This window comes from Pinus tabuliformis, chromosome 3_2 (genome assembly GCF_031772625.1).
Source record: "Pinus tabuliformis cultivar Carrire ecotype Pingquan chromosome 3_2, CPIR1, whole genome shotgun sequence".
Classification (NCBI taxonomy): Eukaryota; Viridiplantae; Streptophyta; class Pinopsida; order Pinales; family Pinaceae; genus Pinus; species Pinus tabuliformis.
Window position 1 is genome coordinate 770,689,852 of NC_142302.1, and position 26,779 is coordinate 770,716,630.

At 38.5% G+C, this 26,779-nt stretch overlaps 1 protein-coding gene and 1 pseudogene across 4 annotated transcripts in view; one reads left to right on the forward strand and one right to left on the reverse strand.

Annotated features, from left to right (window-relative positions):
• LOC149182898 (type I inositol polyphosphate 5-phosphatase 1-like) overlaps nt 1-26,779 on the reverse strand; it is a 291,600-nt gene that overhangs the window by 140,344 nt on the left and 124,477 nt on the right. The window lies entirely within an intron of this gene.
• On the forward strand, nt 24,599-25,992 carry LOC149182899 (uncharacterized; annotated as a pseudogene).

Here is a 26,779-nt window from a genome sequence, read left to right on the forward strand (position 1 = left end):
GAAGATTTTCTTTATCCCAACAAAGATGAAAATAGAGAATTTGTTGGGTGGAATTCAATACCTGTTTGGTATACTAACACTCTAAAAACAATTGCAACATAGATTATGAATCCCCTTTGCACAATGTGCATTTACCAAGCCCACTCCAACCCTGCTTCAAGCACTTATCCCATGAAAGATGCTTATTATTTGCAACTAGCTAGAAACAAATTTTTACCTTAACTGGCGCATGGATCCTCTAGATCCTACTCCACCATCGTTGAATAGGGCGATTGTCTACTTCTTCACACCAACTCTTGTCTACTGTATATAATCTATGTTAGTAAGATTGTTAGACCAAACAAGAGTGTCAGGAACTTCTTTGCACAAAGTAATAAAGCAAGACAATAATATATTGATATAATTTGACCACTCTATAGATAAGTGATCTTCTAAGCCCAATGAGGTTGAAGACTTCCAACCTTGATAGCCTAATGGTTGTGGATTGCCAGAGCTAGCATCTACCAAGGAGAAAATATTGGCATTCTTAAGAGTTGCCCGCAACTCTTCTGATAACCTGTAATGATCACTTGCTCCAAACCATGGATCAACACCAATTTTTTGCTTTTCCCATTGCATAATTTTTTTTTGCTTTTCCACCTTCCTTTTTAACTGAGACTATGTTGTTCCCTACACCACCCACCTTAAGGAGTTTCTTCCATTGTTTTAAAAACTGACTATTTCGACTCTAATTCGGCCAAGTTGGTCCGAGTCATAGCCCAACCAGATCGACTCGGCCTTTGAACCGGACTGGCCAGCCAGGTTGTTACCAAGCCAGCCAAGTTGGCTAACGACTCGGTCGGCTCGGCCGAGTCCGAGCCAACTTGGCCGACTCAGTAACAGAGGCCGGTCAAGTCACTTTAGCGGCATTTTTTTTGAAATTTCATTTTTGGGGACTCCCTAGGCTTCCCTGTCTAACTCATGGGTTTCCCTGTCTAACTCTGATACCTAGTATTGATATGCTATTCATGGTAATGTTAAATTCTTAAAGTAATAGTGACATTCTCCTTAATGTTCATTTTCATCCTTTTACTTAAATTTTTAACATCACCATGAAATGACTCAGGATGTTTGAGAGTGGTTCCAACCTCATTGGATTTCATATGGAGAAAGTAGAATTTTAGATTTCATTCAAAATCCAGCAGACTTATCAGTTTTTCAGGATTTCAACATTGGGGGATTTCAATGTTTCCATTGAATTTTGTCATGTATTAGGGTATGGAACTCGTATTTAATCAAGAGCACCAATCCCTCTATGTACCTTGAAGTTAGTGACATTGGTTGTTGAACTCCTCCGGGATTCGCTCCCAAACCGGGAGCTTTTGAAACTGTCGCTCCCGCTCCCGTTTTCGCTCCTTTTCCCCGCTTTCGATCCCACTCCCAAGTAACACTGAGCCAGATGATGTTGGAAACTCTAGCAGTATCCAATAGTACTAGTCACAAACTTTTGTTGTAGAGGCCATTTCTAGCCTCCTTGGTTATGTGTTTTTGTTTTGATCTCTATATCATCATCATGTATGTATTGGACAGTGCACTAGGTTCCATTTTGATATAATGGATATATTCATGAGCCTACTTTGATCATATGTTGTCTTCTATCTATATTCTAATGCTGTGTGTTTGGAAACATGAATGAAAATTTTTTAAATTATGTGTTTTTATAAAAAATAAATACTTAATGTATTTTTTACAATGTTCGAGTCATTGAAATCGAGCTGGCCGAGTCGATACCGAGTCAGAGTCGGAGTTGGAGTCGGAGTCGGAGTCAACCCTCGGCCGAGTCGGAGTCGGAGTCGGAGTTTTAAAACATTGGTTTCTTCCACCCATTTCCCACTTCAGATCAATGGACACACCCACAACAAGTATGAGGCCCTCTCCATGGTCTTTAAAGAGGTTGCCCTCAATTCCTACCCGCATTCAACCCATCAATATGTCCATAAACCTACCCCGAGATCCTACCCTGTGAACCATTGGTTCAATGATGAATGCAAATCCTTCCACAAGCGGCTCCGCTTTACTCTCATGCATGACCCCCCATCTTCTCCTCACCTTTGTTGAATTTCTAGATGCAAACAAGAAGAGAGCAAATTTTCAAACTGATGACTACTTCCAATGATATTATTTGACCTCTTGAGAGTATTCCAATCATTAAGTAGCTATACTTGAAAATTTCAGCCATTAACTTCAGTGGAGCAATAGAGATCATAGTAAAAACAATGAGACCAGAGACACCAAAATTTCTTGGGACAAAACCCCACTTGGACAGCTAGAAAATACATGATTTCTCCTTCAATTTTGACAATGAAAATACTGACTGAAACTACCAATTTCCAACACTCCCTCTTAGCTAGGTGGGTGTTTTTCATTCTCTCTCAAGATCAATCTCTCTGACCAATCCATTGGTGTCTCGGTAATGACCTAAGGGGGAGATCACAAAATAAGATGTACAAGTATAAGGAATGATACATAGCATTAAACTCATCCATAAACCAAAACCAATGGCATCAAGGTCAGAACCCAACTGACCATGGGATCAATCAATATCGTTCATGAGGCCAAACTCTCCAACCATAGGAAATGGCTTCTTAGTCAAGCACAATGACTTAAGAGAGTAATCTAAGTCAATCTCTCCAACCATCTTATTACCCACCACCCGTGGGTGACACCCATAGGAGAAAATTTTCTCCTAGATAGTCTTAGGTCAGCAGCGAGCTGCCCCTTGCAGCCACCAAATAGCTCGATGTGCCACTAGATAGCTCGATGTGCCCCCATCTCCGCCACCTGAGCCGGCTATTATGTACCCTCGCCCATTTGTTATGATCATATGTTTGAAGGTAGGCCTTCCAACCTCAAAGGTATGGCTTTCATTATGTAGTTGGGTGTCTTTGCTTACTTATCATGGACACTTCTGGGCATGATTTATTGGGGGGATTTGGCGGAAAGAATGCGCTTGGTCTGTACTCTTGTCCCCTTTGTCCAACTTGGTGGTTAACCTTATATCCTAGTCCCATGGGATCTCCTTTATTGGCTATTAGCTTTAGGAGTAGCACTACATGGGAAATCTCGATTTTGGTTGCATGGTCCCGCTTCCTAACACCACATACAACACTCCCCTCTACTCATTATAACCCGTTTCCACATATTTCCTATCTGGGTCCACATTTGTCCATTGGGTGCACAAGAGTTAGCCTCCCCTTCCCCTTGTCCACACATTGGGTCAAGCCTGGAATGATGCCCCAGAGGTTGATGTAGCTAAAAAGAAAGTAAAAAAGCATAATTTGGCCACTCTCAACAGGGAATGCGCCATAAAATGCAAAAGATGGTCGGTACAAACAAATTTAGTATGTGTCAAAAGCGAACATGAGCTCTACCCCCTATCATTATGGCCATCACCCTAGTTCCTAGGGCCCTTGTATTGCCCCCCCGCATCATTAAAGGAACACATGATTGTCTGAACCCCTGGTGGGCGATGAACTGCCCAAACTTAAAGGATGTATTTACTGTTATATCATTTGCATCATGCTCTCATTCCATGGATCCCCGTGTAGTTATAAAAGAATAATCAATAAAAGGCAAAAGGCATATGAAGAAGGGTGGAAAATCAAAAGCCCAGCTAACTCATGTACCACGATTTCTCCCTCCTGCATTTGTACACCCAAGTGTGGGCTTCCCTCATCATAGCTACCCTTGTACCATGGCATGTGGCTTGGAGCCTTCCCCTGATGCACCACTATGTTCCATCATTATATCACATGAAACCTACCATATGACAGATGTACCATGGACCTGTCACTCCCTTATAGGTTGAGACCACCTAATGGGGTCCTTGATTAACCTCCTTCTTGAACTTGGAAACACCTATACACTCTAAAGCCCATTATGGAAAGCCATGCCGCTATGAAGTGCCCACTTGGTTCCATGATTTGTAAGCTTATTTACTTAATTGCACTAATGAATTGTTGTATTGGAAGGTGGGGAGACGCATTGGATCTTATACAAGATTGCAGGTGGGTTTTCATTTTGGGGTTTGGTCTCCCTATACGGGGTTTGAGCCCTCTAGAGGATCATATTGGCATTTGTAGGGTGTGTGTTGAGAGCCATGGGCCTCCACTATAGCAAAGAGCCGATAGCCATGGCATGGGATCCTTCATCGCCATTTTTTACTTGCTCGTGTCCCACTTATTTGATGATGATGATGCACCTGAACCATCTTGCCCAGTCGACTACACACTTGCACCACACACTTGGCATTTGATCTAGGGCCCGGATGGAGTTTTGTCTCACCATGGGAGAGAAGGGAGGGATTGCATCATTGTTGCATCCCTTGAAGATGAGATACATGCTTGTTCGATTCAGTTGGAGACCCATGAGGATGCTTTTGTGCCCCCATAGCCACTTGGGAACACCACTGGTAATTTGATTAGAGATTAAGGGATCTTCCCCCTTCATCCCTATTATTGGAACCCTCCTATTGATTATGGCACATGAAGGACTTCACTAGGCCTTCCAATGGCCCTCCTAGCTATTGTATTATCATTTCGGCCCTCTTGAGAGGCTTACTTTTCATATTATGGAGCTATTTGGTGTGATTGTCACCAAAAGGATGTTATTATGCACATTATATTTTATTCTAGGGGCATTATTAGGCATAATTAGGCCATTCGAATCCTTTGGAAGATCATATAAATATGAGAGAGGTTGATTTGATCTCTCATCATCACTTGGATTGGTATCTCTTTGGAGAAAAGAACTCGGACTCGCTATTGTTGGATGAATTGGATGTTAATTGATCCATTTTGATGTTTGGAAGATTGTTACCTTGTCTTGGAGCTTCATTATTGCAAATCCAATGGATGGATATAATCTTTTTGCCATGTAACTACTTTCTTATGCGAAAATTTTCATGTTTTTATGTCTAATGTATGGAACACTATGCTTGGATCATGTTTTTTCCCTAATTATTGATGTGAAGTTCAAAAAAACATATAATCCTGGCTCATTGTATATATTACTCATCTTGGCAAGAATATCGAACTATTCCTAGGGGTGGGTTAATACCTTGAAACTCCATTAATTTGTCTACAGAAGTATAAACTTCTCTTATAACCTAATTGTTGCATCTCTAGGGCAAGTGAATTTGTAGGAATCCTTGAAAGAGCGAAAATCCTAAATCAATCTCACTTTGACTCCATTCTCCACAATTGGCTAGGCACTAGTCTCAAACCTTAATGATCACCCTAAATTTTTCCCTTTTTTACAATATTTTTGCCCTAACCTTAGATGGCCTATATAGGGCATCCAACGAGTTCCATTTGAGCCATAAATTTGCAGGGCAAGTTGGCAAGGAATTGCGTTGGGGTGTCTCTCACTGGCCCTCCAAGTTTTAAGCCAATCCCACGGTTGATTTGTGAGAAACACCAAGCCCTAGCTCCAAAATCGCTTGGGTTTAGGTCATTCTAGGTTAGCGACATTCCAAAGAGTCTATTGTGCTTGAAAACTCAAAGGAAGTTAATCTCTCTTGAACCCTTCCTCTTATCCTTGCTTGGCCTAGTCATATTATTGACGTCCATCCCAAAACCCTAGGCCTTGCTTGGACCACTTATATATCTCTTGTGGTCCCAACTTTGATATGCTTGTCATACTCATCTTACAAGACCTTAAAGAGAGTTCCTTCTATTTCCAAAAAGTCTTAGGTCTAGGGCATCCCTTATCAAGGACTACCATAATCCCTAGGCCTAGACCTCCTTTAAGCCTTTCATAGAGAACCCCTTTCCTCACCCTTAAAGCAAGCAATCCTATTCTTTGAGTCTCTTTTGTGAATGGGCCTTAGGAATCACTATACATTGTATTATTGAATTATCCTCCATTGTGATTTCCTCTATATCGAGACTCCTCCCATCGATGAAAGTCTGTAAAGAGCAGGGGACATCGACTGAAGTGACAGTGGGTCCTTGTCCTATTGTTGCCACTTGCTCTAATAGTATTCCCTTTGGAACCCCTCTTAGGACCCCTGCTAAATTAAGCAGTAACACATCCCACTAGTCTCTCAGTCAAAACCAATGTCCCAAGAGGGTAATCAAGATCAAACTCTCTAACCATACCAATGGTCTCCAGGTTAAACCCAATGACCTAAGAGAGCACATAGGGTCCATCTCCCAGGCCATAACCAAGGGCCTCTCGATCAAGCTCAATGACCGAAGGGAGGAATCCCTATGTCAATATCAAACTGCCCGACTATATATTCCCTCGGTCGACGACCCAAGGGAGGAATCTTGATCTCGATGTCAAAAGGGTCACTCTCCCTAAACAAATGGTCTCTCAGTCAAATATAATAACCCAAGGGAGAGTACTCAAAATCAGTGTCCCCAACCAAGCCTACTGGTCTCTCGGTCAAACATAATGACCAAAGGGATCACTCCAAGCCTCGGAACCAACATCCTGAACCATAACGTTTCTTGGTCAAATTCAATGACCCAAGGGAGTAAACAAAACAACCAACCATAAACCATGGTTTCTTAGCCAAACCCAAGGAAGATTCATGATGTTATACAATCAATGCTTCCCCTCTCCAAAAGAGGGATTCTCAAACACTCCAGGCTTCTTACAAAAGCAAGAAAGCTTCATCTGGGACAATGGCTTAGTCAAAACATCAGCAACCTATTCATGAATAGAAACGTATTCGAGCCTCACAACTCTTCTTTCAACAACATCCTGGGTATAGTGACACTTGATCTCAAGTGCTTCAAAATATCACGAAGAAGTAAATTTTCATAAAGCTTCACACAACTTTGATTGTCACAGTATATCACGGTCAATTCTAGCACCTAATCAAACAAACCAACAAACAAATTTCGAAGGAAAACTGCTTCACAATAGGCTAAACAATCAGTTGTATACTCAGCTTCAACCTGTACTAAATGCAACAAAGGTCTGCAACAACATCTAGAAGTGTTTTTCAATGCATCCAGTGCAATCAGAATCTATACAACTGCAATTCACCATTCAATCCATAATCCATGGTGCCAAGTAAATATCTCAATATGTGTTTCGTTGCAATCCAATGCTCATACTAGAGCAAAGAAAATATCAAGTTTCAGATAGTTCAAGAGCCAATCAGTCGACGAGACATAGAAGAACCTGAATCAAAGTCTCGCAGTTTCTTCAAATTTGTCATTACGAAGGTGTTCATGGACTCACAATCCATCACGCCAAATTTTGAAGGATCTCAACAAAGATTTCAACAAGCTTATGCCATACTTTCAATCCCAGGTAGTAATGCATTAGACCAAGATCCTTCAAACTCCCTCTTACACTAGACAAAGAGGTCCTCAACCCTAGTCAGAAATAGATCATCAAAATCACGGGCTCATCTTCAACAACGGATCAACATCGCTCATTGTAGATCCAAATAGCCATCAATTCAGGAGTACCATGCACTAGGTGCATGACTTCATAGTTTTCTCCCTCTTACTAAAGTAATCCTTCGCTTTGTACTTCTAGCAATCTTCATCTTGGAAGTCACAACTGACTTATTTTCGACATAGATCAAAAACAAGCTTCAATATGGTTAATCTATCTGCTTCCTCCAAGGCTCATCTAATATAATATCTCTCAACATGAGTCTTCTTGTCACAAGCTTTGTTCTTCCAATCTTTTCATTTGTTGCCATAGCCTTGGCAGCCTTCATTATGTACCTGCAATACTCACTAGGAGGCCAAGGAAGAACAAATACAACCAAGCAAGACATACAAGGACAAGAGTCTAATAGAGAAGAATACCAACAATAGTAATAATTAAAATAATAGAGATATAAGATACTTATCTTTAGAGGACATGTCGACTACCTCTTGATCTTAGCCTTCTTACATCCAACTTGCCAATAAACCTCGTCCACATCATCATCATCACAATATTCCCTCCTTGCAGGAGTTAGGGTTTCCTCTTTCAACATAAGCAATCACTCCTAGGGTTTTGTCCATAAACCCTAGGGATTTATTTATCCAAGCCTTGTTTCTTACAAGAATCTTCATATCTTTGATATTTAATTTCATATTCAAATGTCAAAACCCTAGAATTTTTATGAGTTAAAATCCATTATTGTCCTTAATCATTCAATCATCCTTGGTCACATCAAAATAGGTAGCTCGACTTCTTCAAATTTATTGTAGCAATGGATTTCATCAAGGGAGATCTCAGTACCCAAATCCTCATACATGCCATCAATACTTTTAGAATCATAGATCTTTGGTAATGATAAAGCAATATCAGATCTACAAGAGCTTTAGCCCTTGAAGAGGAACTTGGCCTCTTTTCCATTATAGGCAGGCTTTCTTCAGAGGTATGGAGATAGTGATAGCTTTCTTTCTTCTTTCAAAAACTCAGCAATCATAGTTTATGAAATAGATGTCATTCTTCAAAATATGTAATTCACAAATACATCTAGTTTCTAAACAACATAATCATACTTCAATCTTTTGATATATGAGTAAGGTTATACATGGGGCTATATTGTTGTGAGTCAATCTCTTTCCTCCTTGTCATAATTTTATGCCACACATTAGCAATATCGAAGATGATTTAGCAAGGTGGAGGGACTCCTTAAAGATTCCTTGCAGTCCCATGACTAACTAACTCATTTTAACAAGGTAATGACTTATGTCAACAAATTGCAACCTTGTAATCTTCTGAATATTAACAGTCTGATTTGAGATAGCCACACACCTTTCAATGGAGTAATACAAGACATAGCAGTCTTAGCACCTTCAGCACTTTATGCACAGACTACTGAAATCAGCCTATATCATGCTTCAATACATCATACTATTCATCATTAGATGTATGCCCAGTAGTCCTTAACAATTCCATATGATCAACACATACTTGTGCCAAAGTGATGCAAGTCTACAAACCCGTCTTTTTTCCTTCCTGACAGAGTTCTTTCTTATGATGATAAGAGATCAAATATTCAAAACATACATCACATTCAAGAGGGCATCAAGCTTCAGATTAGCTCTCGGATATCTATCTATGGGAGGCAAGCTATATGCTTCAATCTTGACAATAAAAAGATGTCTAGTGCCCATCCCAAACTTTAGTGCACTTTTTCAGAACTTTCAAGAATGTTGTCAAGAGAAACATTATTTCAAAAAAAATTAATGTTTGCATATACATACCTTGACTTAGGCTTTGCTTCCATTCTTTGGATAGGGAGGACTTCAAACTTCCTTCTTTTACTGTTATAATACCACAACCTTGACTTCTTAAGAATGAACTCCTTCAAACATGACAACTACTTCAAACTGGCTGAGGGTATTTGACCTTCAGACTTCAGACTTTGGAAGATGAATTTTCAGTCCTAGTCACTTATTTTCTTCAAGCTTATCGTACAGACAATCTCCATTCTTGAGTATAGTGTCTTCCATACGCAAATGACAAAAGGTCATGGTTCAGACTTCTTTTGACCACAGAGCTTTTGTGAATTTCTGTTGAAGAATGTAACTAGGTTCGGTCTTCATAATTGTATTTGAGTCATAATGAAATGTATTTATCAAAAAAAAGAAAAAGGATTTATTATTATTATTATTATGACTTATTAAAGCATGGGTTTCATGCTTGGGTCATCATGCTTTAGGTCAAAGTCCTCATTGAGGAATTCTAGGTTTTATATTGTCATTAGAGTCATTGTCCATTTAATGACACCCTTCTTGGGCTTTTGAATCATGTAAAAAGAATTATTATTGAGTAAAATAAGTCATTTGTCACCTCCACACCAAGTCAGCCCTTACCTAATCAAGTCGGCCTACATCAAGGTAATTCGAACTCCAGAAGAGACTATAAATAAGGGCAGTTCGATTCATTTGAAGTAACGTACTCACAAGTTCGATATACAAGCAGTAAAATTAGAAAAGTGTGAAAATTCCAAGAGAACAAAGAGAATTGCAGAAAAAGGATAAAAGTTGAAGTTTTGGGCTATCTCTCTCTCTCATTCATACGAAGTTACTAGGTCGCTAGTGAGGTCGAAGATATGCTGCTGGAGAAGTCGAAGTTCTGCTACTGGATCGAAGTTCTACTACTGGGCCGAAGTTCTGTCGCTGTGGAGATCGAAATTCTACCACTGCAAGATCGAAGTACTAGGTCGAAGTTGTTGCTAGAAAGTTATCATCTGCAGAAGAAAGAAAGGGTTGACTTGGTGATTGGAGGAAGTTTGTGTGTAGGTCAAGGAGTCTTGGATCATCTCGTGAAACTATTAAAGGAAGAGTTGTTGACTTGGGTTTTCCCTTAGATGGGGGTTTTTCCCTAGATGTCCGCCTACATTTGGTGTCTTTGATCTTTGTGTTATGGTTATTGGTAATTGCTTGATGAACTAAGTTAAAAAGAGAACACAAAAAAGTTAATAAGAACATAAGAATATCACAAGTAATTATCAACATAAAGAAAATCTTTGTGTCTTTCTGATTTTCCAACATGGTATCAGAGCTAAGGTGAATAAGAAGTAAAAAGGCAGCCTAAAGATCTATTGAAAGGAGAATAAGAAGTTTGAATAAGGATCATCAAGGAAAAGGATCATATAAGAAGTCAAGCCTACTATCTTCAAGAACAATGTCTAACTCAATGAAGGGAGAAAACAAATTAGAAGGAGCATCCAATTACAGGGCATGGAAAAAGAGGATAAATCTCATCCTCGAGAAGAATAAAGTCTTGGATCTAGTCAAAGGAAAAGTAAAAAAGCCTACAAATGAATCAAGCGATGCAGAAAAGGCAAAGTTTAGAGAAACAGAGATATTGGCCATGACCCTAATGGTGGATGGAATAAAGGACAACCTCATCCATATATATCCAACATAGATTCCGCTCAAGAGATGTATGAGGTCTTATCCAAATTATTCACAATCAAGAATCTTGGTCAAATTTCAAGTCTTAAGAATGAACTAATAACTATGACGATGACAAAGGAGGACAATGTAGCATCCTTCTTTGTAAGGATAGCGAGAATTAGAGATGAACTCTAGGAAATAGACGAGATAGTACTTGAAAAAGAGCTTGTAATCACTGCACTTATAGAATTACCAACATCTTGGAATGCCTTTTCATCAGGTACTTACAGTTGGAAGGAAACTCTTACATTCGAACAATTATGGAATGCATGTAGTCAAGATTAAGTCAGAATTTCATTAGCAAGCAACAAAGCGATGAATCAAGCGATGCAGAAAAGGCAAAGTTCAGAGAAACAGAGATATTGGCCATGACCCTAATGGTGGATGGAATAAAGGGCAACCTCATCCATATATATCCAACATAGATTCCGCTCAAGAGATGTATGAGGTCTTATCCAAATTATTCACAATCAAGAATCTTGGTCAAATTTCAAGTCTTAAGAATGAACTAATAACTATGACGATGACAAAGGAGGACAATGTAGCATCCTTCTTTGTAAGGATAGCGAGAATTAGAGATGAACTCTAGGAAATAGACGAGATAGTACTTGAAAAAGAGCTTGTAATCACTGCACTTATAGAATTACCAACATCTTGGAATGCCTTTTCATCAGGTACTAACAGTTGGAAGGAAACTCTTACATTCGAACAATTATGGAATGCATGTAGTCAAGATTAAGTCAGAATTTCATTAGCAAGCAACAAAGAGAATGAAGAGGAGAAATTTTCAAATGCCTATTCTGCACATCACAAGAATAAAGTAACTTTCAAGAAGTCCAAAGGGCTAAGAAAGAAGAAAGACCTATCCAAGATTAAACGCTACAATTGTCACAAGATGGGTCACTATAGAAGTGATTGTCCTGAGAATCCAAGAAATGAGAAGAGAGAAAGGGATTATGCAACTGTTGTTGATGAAGGACCACCAAAGAAGAACAAGATGGAAGAATCTGAAGTCAAAGACTTATTTGCTAAGGACTCTTAGAGACTCTATCCCTTACATATCATTATATTATAAGTTTTTTATTGTTTCCCTTTATGTTTTGATTTCTAGTACTTGTAGGTTTAATATGCTTTGGAAAAACATTTTTGAATTGTTTTGATAAAGTTATAGGTATCCCTCGAAATTGGATTAAGAGGGAATCCTCACCAATTTTCAATGATAAGTATTTTATTCCTTGTATTATTCTTTTTATATTTGGTTTCCTTCTCTTACCTAGACAAGTGTGTATTAGATGCTAATAACATTTCTTTTCATATTTTCCTTGTTTAGGAAAGGTTTGCTAAATTCTCAAGGGCTATGCAGAAGACCTCACAAGACAAAGCATGATAGAAGTTCTATTGGAATTGATGTCCTATAAGGTTTGTCTAACTCAAAGGTATGTCTTAGACTATAAGCTTTGCTCTGTTAATGGTAAAGGTATATTCATTCACTTTAATAAATTTGCTTTACATTACTAACAAGTGTTATGTCTAGGACCTTTGAATCATAAAGTTTTTTATTTGGATGATTAATCATTATTGAATCTACCCTCATTAAAATCATGTTTGTGGAACCCTAAAAGGTTCTCTGTAAAACCCTAACCTAAGGGTATATCAATGCTAACAGGAAAAAACCCTAGCCTAATTAGGATTACTGATAAAATCTAGTAAATGCTATTCTTTTGATGTTTGGGGTTTTGATGGTAATGTTATGTTTGGGGCTTTAGTATTGTCGTGGAAACCCTAGTCCTCTAGGGTTAGATGGTAATGCATTCCTAGACCTTGAGGTTTTGGTAAATTAGGTTTTATGAGCAAAACCCCTATAATATCTAGAGTAAGCTCCTAGGAAAGAAACCCTAGATGTATGTCTGTCTTATCAAAACCCTGAGCTAATCAAGATTGTTATATGTCTAACTTTAAATTCGTGTCTTGGGCTTACCAAATGGATATTGATATGCTTGTGTGTGATTATGAAATCCTAGATATGTATATGTGCTAACCTAATTATTGATGCTCATAATGTGTAAATTCTAGGGTTTGTAACTAAGCCCTAGTAGAAGTTTGATATTCTAGGATATGGTGATATTGTTTCCATTATGATGATAAAATCTAGGGTTTACAACAAACCCTAGTAGAAGTTGGCCATATCTTTAAAACCTTAGATTGTGTTGTGCTTATTTGTTGACATCTAAGGCTTAGTGTCTCTAAGATGGAATCTAGGGTTTGCATTAAATCCTAGTAGAAGTCTAACATATAAATTCTGAAAATTGTTAGATGTATTGTAGAAATGTACTTATTGCTTCTAGGGTTTGCAATATATCATAGTAGAGTATGTCATATTTCTAAAAGTAATATTGAGGCCCTACATATAATAAGACTGATATCTTGATTAAGGGTTTGTGACAAAAACCCGAGCAAGAAGTTGAAGTATAAAAGTGTGTGTCTCTTGTTGATTATAACTAAGTTTAGGTATTTGGTGTCTAAAGTCTAATGCTTCCATGATTCTGATATAGTTAAATTCATGCTTCTATATATGTATTTTGGTTGTACTTGTTGTTTAAGTTGTGTAGGTACATAATCTTCAAGATGTTGAAGATATTCGTAAGAAAAGTTGATTTGATTAATAAGCATGATGAAGGAAGTTATATGAATGATGATGATCAAGATGACTCTGATAAGAAGGATGGAAGCCATAAAAGATTCTCCAATGTCATAGAAAGTAGTTGATCTCCCTAAGTTAAGAGGGAGCCTGGATAAAAGAAAGGGTATATCTCCCAAGTTGAGAAGGAGGGCATATTATAGTCATGATGGATACCTTGAAGAAGAAATTGGAGAATGTATATATTGAGATACTGCTGAAAGAAGGAAAGAAGGATCCAGTTGTAGAATATGTTGTTGCATGTGAAGTAGGAAAGGAAGTTGTATGATTGAGGAAACTTTTGTCAAGATCTATTTGGGAAGCCTCTAAGTCCTACTATTGTGAAGCAGCATCTAGATATTTGAAAACCCCAAAGGTTCGTGTTTATTTCGGTGTTCCATGGGGACGCGTCCCCCATACTCCAAGGACAGGGAAACTCTTGGGGAAACATTTCCCCACGTCCCCTTTTTGGGGAAACTCAGGGAAACTTTGGGGGGAAGTTTTTTTGGCGACGAAACACGACTCCTTTGCAGGGGGCACGAGGGGACATCGGGGGGGGAACGCAAGGGGGACGTCGGGGGGGGGACGCAAGGGGGACGTCGAGAGGACATAGGGGGTACAAGGGGACGCAAGGGGGATGTCGGGGGTACGCAAGGGGGATGCATATGCGTCCCCCCATTTTTTTGTCTAATAATTTTTATAAAACATTAAAATTTAAATAAAAATACAAATTTAAATATATGAAAAATAAAAATAAAAAATAAAAAAACAAAACAAAACAAAAAGTAAAAAAAGGAAACTGAATTAAAACTTAAAACTTGTTAAAACTTAATTTTTTTTAAAATAAATTAATTAATTAAAATTTAAAACTTAAAAAATAAAATAAAAACAATAAAAAACTTAAAGTATATTAAAACTTAAGACTTAGTATTTATTAATATTATTTAGTACTTTTTGAGAAATTTACTAGTATTTCATTGCTCAGTGCTTTCTATGTTTACTTTTAGGTTAATATTTTATGGCTATTTTAGACTTCAACATAATGTTAATGTCATTTTCATATGATGAATTTACTTTTTATCGTTTTTGAAAATTTGATGCGCATTGCATAATTTCAATTGTCAAATGATGAATTTATTAACTTAATTTAGATGTACCTTGCATCATGCCAAATGATGAATTTAGAAGGAACATTGCAAAATGTCAAATGATGGATTCAATTTAGTAATTTACTTTTAGATTTACAACGCAAAAATGTCAAATGATAATTCTTAAATGATAATAGTCTAATAAGTAATGATGATCATATTTAGTCTTTAAATGTACATTTCATAATTATTAAGATTTTCTATTTAGTTATTGACATATTTTTGGGATTTTATTTTTTTATTTTTATATATTAAATTTTTAATAATTTATAATTTTATAATTTTTATGACTATAACATCCCCCCGTTTCCCCGAAAATTCCCTAAATTTTGGGGTTGCTTATATACATCCCTATTGTGCATATCCCCGCTCCCGCATTTCCCCGTCCTAGAAACTCGGTGGAACATTGGTTTACTTATGTGTATTTGAAAGGTTGTTACTGATTGGGGTTGTGATTGTTCTAGTAAAACTCTCTAAGTTTTGGAAGCATGCTTGATATTACCGATCTATTTGATCAGGAGAGATTTGATGTGTTGAGGCTTTGTGTGTAATACACATTGCCTGGAGGACATCTGGCTGACCTGTGTGTTGATATCTAGTTCCCAAAGTAGGGAGGGTGGCGTCGGTCATAGCGCTCCAACCTTGCATTACGCACCTAGTTCCCTGGGTTGGTGGTGAGCAAGACTGATGGTAACTAGAGAGGCTAAAAGCTTTAGTCCGTCTTAGTCCCACTCGGATAGATTGCCCTCGTCAGGAATCTAGTCCGTGGCACCGTGAGTGCCTAAACTCTTCATGGTTCATATGTTTTTAGATCTTCCATGTACTTGTATATATATGAATACCTCCCTAGTTAAGAGGGAGTGTTGAAGAATGTAACTAGGTTCGGTCTTCATAATTGTATTTGAGTCATAATGAAATGTATTTATCAAAAGAAAGAAAACGAAATTATTATTTTATTATTATGACTTATTAAAGCATGGGTTTCATGCTTGGGTCATCATGTTTTAGGTCAAAGTCCCCATTGAGGACTTCTAGGTTTTATATTAAGTCATTAGAGTCATTGTCCATTTAATGAGACCCTTCTTGGGCTTTTGAATCATGTAAAAAGAATTACTATTGAGTAAAATAAGTCATTTGTCACCTCCACACCAAGTCAGCCCTTACCTGATCAAGTCGGCCTACATCAAGGTAATTCGAACTCCATAAGAGGCTACAAATAAGGTCAGTTCAATTCATTTGAAATAACATACTCCCAAGTTCGATATACAAGCAATAAAAGTAGAAAAGTGCGAACTTTCCAAGAGAAAAAGGAGAATTGCAAAAGAAGGATAAAAGTCAAAGTTTTGGGCTATCTCTATCTCTCATTCGTACGAGGTTACTAGGTCACTACTAGGGTCGAAGGTTTGCAGCTGGAGAAGTCGAAATTTTGTTGCTGGATCGAAGTTTTGTTGTTGGGATGAAGATCTATTGCTAGGGAGATCAAAATTCTACTGCTGCAAGATCTAAGTATAGGTCGAAGTTGTTGTTGAAAGGTTATCATCTGTAGAAGAAAGGAAGGGCTGACTTGGTGATTGGAGGAAGTCTCTGTCTAGGTCAACGAGTCTTGGATCATCTCATGAAACTATTAAAGGAAGAGTTGTTGATTAGGTTTTCCCCTAGATAGGGGTTTTCCCCTGGCTGTCCGACTACATCTGGTGTCTTTGATCTTTGTGTTATGGTTTGTAATGTCCCAAATGGAACAATTTGGGGTTTTCTTGAAATTCTAACTCAGAAATACTTCAGGTAAAATTTCCATTCATAAATTTGCAACAATCGAACTCAACCCAAATTTCACCATTAAACTATCATTCATTTAACAGAAGATTGCCATGTAAAATAAAAACAAACATAGCACTGCAATCCAATGACACAATGAACAGGGAAATTCTCAACTTTTATTATAAGAGATAAACTGGGTTACATGCATACAACCCAAATAGTTGAGATGAAAATCTAGCCTCTAAGGTAATCTGCTGCATCGCTATGTTGGCCCTCCAAACTAAACTGAACTGTACTGCTAAGCTCTCCTGTGAACTTTGGATGAATTCACCAAGGGGAGATGGGTACTTGCCCAATCTCACTGAATCACCCGAGGATTTCGTCCTGGGGCTACCAATGGAGTAGATAACCAGGTTCCCAACCTCTCATATAAGAAACAATATCAAATCCAAGATATCTCCAAATGACCTCCTCCTCTTTTATAGATCTGATGGATAGATCTCCAAGCCTCTAGAAGCATCTTATTTTATTATTTTATTATTATTCTAGAAGCTCCTCCATTGACTTTATCTTAAGTGACCTTTTAATTTTATTTTATTTCACTTAAGTCACTTTTGGCCCATTTCCTCCAATTAATTATTTTTCCTTAATTAAATGACTAATTAAAGTCATTTTTAATCAAGGAAAATGGTAAATCGTCCACCATACTCTCTCCGGCCACCAGAAATCACTTCTCAGCATCCCATCCTATAGATCTTCTCATTCTAGTTCCAACGAGGTATTACACTAAGGTGTTCTATCAAATATTCCTCTCGGAATGCCAACTTGAGTGTAATTAATTAAGTTGTGCCCAATAATAACTCTGCTTTACGAGAATTATCAAAACGTCATGGAACCAAAAACAAAATGTGTGAAACTACTCATGATGATGAATATCCCAAGCGAATGCCATCGGACACCATAAAAATGCCTCAAAACTCCAATGAGACCCCGGATGACATAAACCTACTCCATTGACCTAGCCATCCCCTACCCTGGGAATCCACCCTGGTTGTACTATGGAGAAAAATAAAAATGGGGACATTACATGGTTATTGGTAATTGCTTGATGAACTAAGTTAAAAGAAGAACACAAGAAAATTAATAAGAACATAAGAATATCACAAGTAATTATCAACATAAAGAAAATCTTTCTGCGTTTCTGATTTTCCAACAATTTCGTCCTTCCATAGAGGTTTGAACCAGAAGTTTAATAGACCTCTTTCCAGGAGGTAGATTTCCTATAGATCAGAGATTTCTCTTTTGAGGTAACGTTCTAAAGGATCCTCCTTTTCGATCTGAGTAGAAAACAAATAGCCACAAGAATTTCTGCCTTGACAAGATTTTAAGAAGTAGATCAAGATTTTCTTGTGATGCATCTTTGCTTTATGATCGAGCCTTTGCCTTCATCAAACAAATTGTATTGCTTGCATCATAAACTCAACCTTCTATCATTATTCCTGAGACTTTCAGCCTCTGAGATCTGTCTTGAAGTATTTCGGCCTTTACTGATATTTGGTCCTAAGGAATTTTGTCCTCTCTAAAACTTCTTCAATGCTTTTCTACTTTCCTCTTCATGTCTTTAGTCTTCAATGGAGCCTTTAAACTTGAATTTTTAATGGACACCATTCTTACGATCTGCAATCGATGAAACTTCTTTCTGCTATTCAATAAACATCTCAAATTTTACGATAAGGATCCCATTATATGAACGACGAGATTGATCAATATTACTCTGAAACAATCTCATTCTTGAAAGGTGTGTATCCAAATATCTTCATAGATCAATATGAAGACTTGAAGTCTTTGAGACTTAGGGTTTCAGGGTTCTTAGGCACAAACAAATCTTGCCTTTTTTTTTTTGCAATCTGTAATAGACTTTCGGCCCTCCTCCACAAAAGATATGCTGCAGACCTTTGTTGGCTTTCACAAACCTTTTCTCCTCTAGCATATAGATGTAGTCACAAGAACTCACTCATCTTGTCTTGTCTTTAAGAGATATGTGAGTATCCTAAGAAATGTGATTCTTAATCTACAGGTTGTTGACAGGTTAAGCCCTAAGCTTTGATCACAAGAGTGAATTTCTAGTTTGTGAGATGATCAATCCAAATGTGATATGAATGCTCTTTTTATCCACCATAGCTCTGATACCATGTTGAATTTCTAGATGCAAACAAAACTAAACTTTAAAGTAAATTTTCATACAAATAACTACTTTAGAGTATTCCAATCATTAAACAGTTATACTTGAAAATTTCAACCATTAACTTCAATAGAGCAATAGAGATCACAGTAAAAACAATGAGACGAGAGACGCCAAAATTTCTTGGGACAAAACTCCAAAAGGGGAAAACCCACTAATCTTTCTTTAAAGAGAGAACTCAATTCATCAATTGTACATCAGAATATTCTAGTCAAAATGCCAACCTTTGACTTCAATAAATGCCAAGTCAAAACCAATCAAATGAGAGAAAAAGCCAACATTTGCTCACAGTGAACGTCTGCACAAGAGGGCCGAATTTCAGCTTGAGGCTATTCGCAAAAGGGCTAAAATTCAGCCTGTGATTTCCATAGTCAAACTTCGGTCAAACTTTAGTGTTTGACTTGCAGCCAACTCTCGGTCAACGGCCCAAAACAGAAGCAGATCTTCAGTCAACAAACAGTCAATGAACCACAGAAAATTTGGCCTCCAATCCTTAGTTAATAGCTTAGTGAAACAGCAGAAGTTTGGTCAAGTCAACATTGGTCAACAAAAGTCAAAGCTCACTAGTCAAAACAGAGATAATCCTTCTTCTCACACGTGTGAACAGATCTCCTTGACTGGTCGACTGAATGAGTGATGTTGATGATGCCAAATGAGGTCAACAAATGCCAATATATATGTGAGACAAGAGGTGGGTTTTGACCTTTGGGTCAAACCCCTTCAAGTGGTGGGGCCGACTTATCCATCTAAGGCCAACTTGGATAGCTGTAAAATACGTGATTTCTCCTTCAATTTTGACCATGAAAATACCAACCGAAGCTACCAATTTCCAACAACCTTCACACTACCCACCATCAACTTCTTCGCCTTAAAAACAAGCATTTCTCTCCCAACAAAGACGCGAACTTTCATGTAACCCTCTACCACTCTCCAAAAGCATTATGGCATGCATTCTTTCCTAGACTATCATGATACCCCATTTAACCTTGACACTTAAGCTATGATCTCCCCATACCACCTCTCTTTATGACATCTTTGGGCAACCCCCAGCACATATTCCCACTCCCCCCTCCTCATGTCATCTTTTCTCTGAGTAGGATATCAAGAGAGGAGTCAAAGCTATGAGCACCAATATAGCAATGGATGAGGAAGGTTTTCAGGCATAATTCTTGAAGCATGTCATCTAGTCTCTTCAGTCCTATATTGTTGATCAATTCAACCATGCAATTTGTTCTGGCTTCCCCCCTACTTGGGAAAGACACGTTATCCATCCAATCCACAAATCAAGGAGTATTTGTGAGCTAAACAACTACAGGAATATCATAGTAGGCGACACCTTCTCTAAGCTTTACGCCATGGTCTTACATTAGTGGATTTCCAAGGAGCTAGAGAGGTGACATCTCAGAGCTAGAGGATAGACAGGCTTCCACCCGAGTCACCAAACGATTGACCACAACTTCACATTTTGAGCCATTATTGAGGAGGCTCATTATCGCTCTTCGAAAGTCTATTGTTGATTTGTCAACTTTCGGAAAGAATTTGATACTGTGCCTAGGGAGGCATTATTGCATAGGCTTCGAGACATTGGTATATCTGAGACCCTTCTGGTAGCCATCATGAGACTATATGAGTCAGTGTTGGGTCACCTTAGGATGGCACATGGTCTTTTTGACTTTATCCAGATCCTTGAGTACCATTGGGGTAAAATAGGGGTTTCCCCTCTCGTCGACCCTCTTCAGGATTTAAATTAATGAGTTGGAATCTTTCCTCCATGAGTACATCCAGGAGGGGGATGGTCGTCTTCTACATCAGGAGTTGATCTACCTACTCCTTTTTGCAGATGACTTGGTATTGTTGGCATCTACTCCCGAGGGACTACAGAGACAGATCAATGCCCTGGCTAGCTTTTGTGACCTTTGACAATTGATGATTAACCTACGTAAATCCAAGGTTATGATCTTCAATGATTTGAAGAAAGCTCTTACATACATGCATTTCTACTTACAAGGGGAAGAGAATGAGATAACCACATCATACATCTATCTAGGAGTACAGTTCACGGCACCTCGTTTTGGTATGTAGCAGTCTCTCCAGCCTTGGCTTAGCAAAGGGTATGATTCCTTGGCTCTTATCGAGAGAAGGTGCTTCCAAAATCCGTTTCGAGACATCTCGTCCAATCTCTACCTCATGGATGTGATTATTAGACTGACGGTCCTCTTTGGCTCCGAGATATGGGAGCCAAGCTTCGTACAAACGAACTGGGCCCAGCTGGAGAGAGTTCAGACCTTGCTTCTCATGTGCATCATCTGATGCAAACGTACAGTCCCAAACACCATCATTCAGGCAGAGTTTGGTTCCCCCCACTTCCGCCTCGATGTCGTCTTTCACTTTGTTTCTTTCCACCACAGGATTAGATCTTTCAGAGATTAGCTATCAAGAGAGACCGATATCCCTACTTTTCACTTTGTTCTTCGAAGACCCTTGCTTTGGTTAACCCCTAAGGGTAGACACAAGGTTCGTTCTCAGATGTTTCTTGACTTCTCTACACACTGACCATCTCCCCAGAGTGCCTTCTCCCCTTCAGGTTCTCCCTTGTGTTGAAGAAAGTGTAACTAGGTTCAGTCTTCATAAATGTAATTTTGATCTTTGTATTTATGAAAGAAAAGAAGTATTATTTTTGTTATTTATATCAATGAGTTTCTTGCTCATTGCATAGGTCTAGCACATGTCAAAGTGCTATAGTTAAGTCAAAGAGTCAAAAGAAATATTGAAGACCCTTAAGGGCATGTTACACCATGTATATTTATGTATTAGAGTCCAAGAAATACCTCCAAGCAAAGTCACAAGTCTCCTCCATGCAACGACATCACTAAATGAAGCAATCTAAAGCATAAATGACAAGTCGGCCTCAAGTCGGCCTAAAGAAGGAGCAAACCTCTATATATAAGGGTCTGTCCACTCCTCCAAACGCAATCTACCTCTTAAATCAACAAAGAAAAGGGACAAATATATGGTGAGAAAGGACAAATAAAGGAGCCTCTAGTGCAGTGAAGAAGGAAGGAAGAACACCGAGCCTTAGAGGATTGTTATAAGGTCTATTACAGTCACACATGTGAAGAAATAGGAGGGTCTCTCTATTGTCATAGCAGCCCTCTATCACAATCACACATATCTCGTTAGTTGGGCTAGAAAAGTAGGCCTATTAGGCCTCTCTCTATCACAATCACACATATCTCGTTAGTTGGGCTAGAAAAGTAGGCCTATTAGGCCTCTCACTCAAGCGAAGAAGGAGATCATACAAGCGAAGGAACAAGAGGACTCTAGCATAAGTATCTTGAAGAAACCATCTCACACGTGCGAGAAAATAGGGCTTCACTGCTGTCATATCAGAACTGCAACTATATCTCAAGAAAGAGCTCAGTTGGATAAGGGATAAGGTACTCTTCATATGTGAAGGAGTTTACTAAGGATCAAAGAGGAATATCTCTGCTAGAGCAAGCATAAATAGGACTACTATCAGTTGCCAAAAGAAGGACAAGTGCTTGACTTGTGCTTGGAGGATATTCTTGTCAAGTGTCTAGGGTTTGGCATTTATCAATAGAAGCTTCAATAAGAGAAATTTGAAGAACGGTTTTCCTCTCTAAGAGAGAGGTTTTGCCTTGGCTAAGAACCAACATCTTGTGTTCTTGTCTCTTGTGTTTTTGGTAACTATTCAATGAAGTAAGAAGAACATGCACTAATAATAAGAAGAAGATCAAGTTAACAAGAAAAATAAAAGTACTTCACAAATTGTTATCATTGCTAGAAGAATCTCATTATAACTCAGATGCCCTAGATTATTCAACACCTCTCTACATCGAGCCATCTCATGCCACCTAGACAGGCACTGAATCAATCCATTAGAGAGGATATCTATAGATTGAACATTCAAGTCACTTGGACTTCCCCCCTGACGGGCTTGGGCTCGAAGATGTCCTTCTATCTTGATCATTTCATGGAGTTACAAGATGGCATCATCGTTTGCACCCATATCCGCACAGACATTGGATGCACTCACTCAGGATCCCTTTGGGCAAGCTTTGGGGTGGTTTTCATCAACTCAGAGTGGAGACTGACCACCATATACCAAGATCTGATAAGACCTACCAAGTGTGTCACCTTCAGGATCCAGAGACAGAGAAGCACCTCATTTTTAGGTGCCCCCTATACTACAAGATCAGAGACCACTACTACTACCTTTATAAAGACTCAAGAGGATCCCTCTCTACATTCTTCCAGTGTCCTGACCAGAGATGCCTAGCCTCTTCATCAGGGAGATATTCAAACACAGATCTCAGATCCTGCAAACCCGCCTCGGGGACAATTCAAACGATCACATCACACTTCCAATTTGATCCGACTGATCGGAGAGACAAAAGATAAGTTGAGTTCCATAATATTCTTAGATAGTAGAATAGTTAGACCTCAGGTCTCCTCTCACCCCCCCTTTGGGGGACCAAACAGTATCCTGGAGACCATTGCAGAGGTATTGAATAGCACATCAGTTCACTAACACCCAAAATTTCAAAGGGATTACTTTTAGATGGTTCCAGTGCAGGGTGCCCCCCCCTCCCCCACGACCTCCTCCCCAGTGCTAGCAAAACACCCAGAGACTTATCCAAATCTTCTTTCCTTCAGCCTCAAATGCTAGGAGTATCCCTCACTCCTACATACCCCCCCAGGATCATGCAATCAAATACCTAGTTGGATCTAGAGGACTCTGATAGCAAGCTAGCACCACTATCACCCCCCTTGCCATCGACTATCAGACTGGAACACTCTTGACATCATCGACCCTCTAGCCCTAGACTTATTCACTTAGTCTTTTTTATGAATATAATTTAGGCAAAATTAAATAAATGCAAATAAATAATAAATAACAAATAATCGTAGTTATATTTTAATAGTCATTAGTTAAAATGGAAAGGCATGTCTAAAATGACATGACCAGACATGAAGGGGCACCTACCTAGGTATATAAGCGAGCCCTCATTGTAACATTCATATAATCTTGTACTTTCATCTTATTAATAAAATATTATTTACAATACCTTTGTGTATTTTACATTTAAAGCACAAACAACTCTAAGTTTTGTTGCTTCAATGGTATCAGAGCCATTCAAGCCTTTGGATGTTATCTACTCCACAAATCTGCCATTAAGTTTAGGCCCTAAAAATCATGGAATTAAGTGAATATCATAACTTTAAACTGTTAAAGGAAATTGGAGAAGCATTACAACAAATGAAAAAATCATTTGCAAAATCATAGGCTTTCAAAACACCAACAATGGAAGAGGACATTGACTTGAAAGAGACTAACAATAAAGAATGCTCTAACCAAGAAAATGATGTTGAACATGTTGAACTAGGATCTCCTGAGGATGACATGAATGAGAATGATAATCAAAGTGGGTATATGATAGCTGAGGATGAAATCAATGAGGAAGAAACCTCTGAAAATGATGAAGAAATGAAACCAAAAACCAAAAACGAGAACCAAGACCCAACGACCCTTTTCTGAAAAAGAAGATACAAACCCAAAAAAACAAAAAAACAAAAAAAAAATAGGCCCACACAATGGTTGAAGTGGATGAACTAGCTGAGCATGATAAGGTTGCAAACCTTGTCGATGAATCCTAACGAAGTTCGCTGTCAGCCTTGGAACAAGTTGTGTTAATCAGAAACAATGAGAGAAGGTCCCAGTGACAGAACTTGTGGGCAAAACAATGGGCCTATTTTTCCCGTATGTCTTGAATAGAGAGTTCAATGACAACTTGCCGAGATTTACAATGAGCTTCTGCAGGAGAGGAGAGGGCAGGAAATGGAGCAACCAGGAAGAGCAGAGGTGGATAGACTACACGCCACCATGCAAGCGATAGAGCAGGCGTGCAGTGAAATACAAATGCATATCAATCCAGTAGTAGCAGAGGCCACCCTTTTAGATTTCTGGCGATCTCCTCATCCATACCAATCATGCCAGTTTATTCTTGAAAAATCACATATGGCTAATGCACGGTTTCAACCTGCATCAGCAATTCAAGAAACGACATTACGAGAATGGGGGTTCTTTCAGTCAATGAGAAGTGTGGTTTGCGCATGTATTGTCTGCAATACGCAAAGGCCCATACTAATGCTCTAGAAGGCTATGTTCAAGTTAAGGTTGTTGCTGTTGCAGCGGTATTAACAAAGAGAAGTTGGCTTGAATTTGTTGAAGTGGAAGGGGAAGATTTTTTCAATGAGGTGAAACAAATTGTTTTAGGTGCTCACAGTGTAGCTTCCCTGAGCACAGGGATTACTTTTCTAGAGTCATTGGTTCTGAATTTTCACCTTCAACCGCTAGTGCAATGGGGCTTCCTGCAGAGTTCCATGAAGACTGTCGAGCGTCCTTTGAATTGGGTTATTTGTAGCGATTTTATAGTTGGGCTCAAGAGGCCACTTTCAATGTAGCTCAAAGAACATTCCAAGGCACAGGAATGGAAGTGAAGGTTTGTGTTGCAGCTTTGCACCTCATGTCTCAAATTCTGAACTGGGATTTTCAAGGGAATGCAGATCGTGTGGCTGGAGGCGCGATTATTATTGGGAAGAACAGAACAAATATTTTCTTATCTTCTATGGGGTGTGAATTGCATGTAAGAAATCTACTGAACAGAATTTAGTGCATCCAGGACTTGCTTGGCATGATCTTTTACTATCTCCAAAAATGTTAACTAGCTTCCAGAGTTCTATTCAATGTTGCGACAACATAGCTCAGCAGATGGGAGTTGGATGGATTCTCCTCTTGTTGTTTCTTGTCGGCAGCTTATTGTACAACTATGTTGTTTGAATGGAAGTATCTTCACTTCAGGTAATGGCCAAGCACAAGAGAAAAACTTGTAGTGAATTCTTTCTGGAATCATGGCATGGATTGATCCTACGAATGCCATGATATCAACTATTAAGTCTGGGAAAAGTGAGAGTGAGTTGATTGATGGTTGTCGTGCATTGTTTTCAGTAGCAAGTTTGATTGCTTCCACTGTATTTGATCAATTGCTCAAAGGTTATTCAAGGCATTTGAGTACACTCAGTTTATTATCCTCCTTGATTTGTGAAGTTATAAAAACTAATGTGGGCAATCAGGAAGAGGAGACATGGAGTCAAGAAGCTCTGGACATTTTATTAGACACATGGAATGTTTTCTTGCAACCAACAAAATGTAGTAAGAAACCACCACCTTGAGCGCTAGGAGTGAATGCAGCAGCTATTGAGCTAACAGTCGCTGCCCTGACTGTTGCTCTATCTCGACTGCCGACCATCAAACCTCATCCTTGACTTTGTCTTTGCCCCTGTCGGCACTGTTGTTGTCACTCAATGGTTCCTCTGTTGTCAGTCTCCCTATCACCATCACCATACACCGATGCGCGGTCGACCGAACTCCATTTGTGTCTGATGTCGATCCACCGTGTCGCCACAAGCCCGACAGTCGTCAGTCGGATTTGTCCATTCGAGCAAGCACGGCGTTTGAACAGTGGTCCTTTGTCACTGTTTGAAAGGAACATTTCTTTATTACTTAAGGGTTATATAAATCAAATTATATAGTTTAATATAATTCAATATATATATATATATATATATATATATTGAAAAGAAGTTGTATAATTAATTAATTATTTAAAAAAAAAATTATAAAAATATATATATAATAGAGAGCACATATAAGACGACGAAAAGACATGTCGAAATGATGTGGGCACGTGAAGAAATTTTCAACGATTAAGTTTTGAGGACAAAGCTCTTTGAAGAGAGGGACAATGTTATGAATATAATTTAGGCGGAATTAAATAAATGCAAATAAATAATAAATAATCATAGTTATATTTTAAATAGTCATTAGTTAAAATGGAAAGGCATGTCTAAAATGACATGACCAGTCATGAAGGGGCACCTAACAATGTAAACTTTGAAACGGGCACTGATACTGTTACCCATTTCATAGAGATAGCAAAAAAGTGACCTGATTTTCAAA